The following is a 1,967-nucleotide window of genomic DNA, read 5'->3' as shown; positions in this document are numbered from 1 at the left end:
ATTCTTTCTAAGGGAAGACATACACACAGACACACAAGTGTGATCTCTCTATATATGTATATATACACATACATATAAATGTATACACATATGTATCCATACACACGTATATGTATATGTGTATATATAGTTACACACACACAGAGAGAGAGAGAGAGAGAGAGAGAGAGAGAGAGAGAGAGAGAGAGAGAGAGAGAGAGAAGAGCAGAGCAGAGCAGAGCAGAGCAGAGCAGAGCAGAGCAGAGCAGAGCAGAGCAGAGCCAGGCAACTTTGCAGACATGGCTGTCCCCTCTTGTCTCTTGGTGCAGCCATGGTCAACCCCACCATGTTCTTCAACTTTACAGCTGATGACAAGCCACCTTTGGGCCACATCTCTTTTGATCTGTTTGCAGACAAAGTTCCAAGGATGGCAGAAAACTTTTGTGCTCTGAGGCCTGGAGAGAAAGGATTTTGGTGCAAGGGTCCCTCCTTTCACAGAATTATTCCAGGATACATGTGCCAGGATGGTGACTTCACACACTATAATGGCACTGGTGGCAGGTCCATCTGTGGAGAGAAATTTGAGGATGAGAACTTCGTCCTGAATCTTGTCCATGGCAAATGCTGGACCAAACACAAACGGTTCCCAGTTTTTTATCTGCACCATCAAGACTGAGTGGCTGGATGGCAAACATGTGGTCTTTGGGAAGGTGAAGCATTGTGGAAGTCACAGAGTGTTTGGGTCCAGGAATGGCAAGATCACCATTTCCAACTATGGACAGCTCTAATTCTTTTGACTTGCAGGCATCTTACCCAATGGACCATTCTTTCTGTAGCTCAGAAGAGCACCCCTACACTAGCTGCTCACAGTACTCTGTAATCTCTGCTCTCACTGAAGTTCTTTGGGTTCCATATTTCCCTCATTCCCCTCCAAATGTGTCTGGATTGCAGAGTTAAGATACTCAAGAGACTAAGAGAGCCAGGCGGTGGTGGCGCACGCCTTTAATCCCAGCACTCGGGAGGCAGAGGCAGGCGGATCTCTGTGAGTTCGAGGCTGGGCTGGACCGATAGCCTCCAAAACAATACAGAGAAACGCTGTCTCGAAAAACCAAAAAGAAAAAAAAAGAGACTAAGAGAGAGTGCTTGCTTTAGTCCAAGAGTCCCGGATGTGAATAGGTAAAATAAATAGTAAGACTATCTGTAGAAAAAATAGAAAAGAGTTTTTTTTATATACATAAAAGTAGTACTAGGAATCAAACACAGAGCCTAGACTATAACCTACTACTGAGCTACCATTATTTTGGTTCAGTGGTTTTTATTTGTTTGTTTACCTTTTGATGGCATAAAATGCTTCGGTTGAGCTGGACATTGTTTGCGCACGCCTTTAATGCCAGCACTTGGGAGGCAGAGGCAGGCGGATCTCTGTGAGTTCAAGGCCAACCTGGTCTACAAGAGTTAGTTCCAGGACAGCCTCCAAAAGCCGCAGAGAAACCCTGTCTCAAAAAAACAAAAACAAAACAAAACAAAAAGATGCTCCAGCTGGTTTCCTAGGCTCAAGTGATCCTCCTGCCTCAGTCTCCTGTGTACCTGGGACTAAAGCAGGTGCCACTATGCCCTATTCATCAAGAAGAGCAGAAACAAAGTAATTTCTGAAAACAGTTTGTTTTCTACTCACTGAATGGTAGTGGAGCTCCAGCCTTCAAAAGTGGACTGCTTAGTAGGAAGATTCTCCCCAACTCCCCCAAACCAACAGATGGACAAATTGCAACAGAGAAACAAGAAATAGAAATGCAACGTGACTATTCCAAAGGGTAACCCCTCAATTACTGACCTCAAAGATGAAGAAATAAGTAAGACACCACATGAATATTTCAAAAGATTTATGATAAAAGTGCCAATAATCTGAAGGAAAGCATAAACAAGTAGATGAATTCCATATGGGGCTTGAACAAGAAAGTCATCAACACAGAAGAAAATGGAGAAGAAAG

At 43.6% G+C, this 1,967-nt stretch overlaps 1 pseudogene; it reads left to right on the top strand.

Moving 5' to 3' along the window:
- Positions 1-310: 310 nt before the first annotated feature.
- Positions 311-1,453, top strand: LOC101841743 (annotated as a pseudogene).
- Positions 1,454-1,967: the final 514 nt, after the last annotated feature.

This window comes from Mesocricetus auratus, unplaced genomic scaffold, assembly GCF_017639785.1.
Source record: "Mesocricetus auratus isolate SY011 unplaced genomic scaffold, BCM_Maur_2.0 Super-Scaffold_100009, whole genome shotgun sequence".
Lineage (NCBI taxonomy): Eukaryota > Metazoa > Chordata > Mammalia > Rodentia > Cricetidae > Mesocricetus > Mesocricetus auratus.
This window is presented reverse-complemented; position numbering and strand designations above follow the sequence as displayed.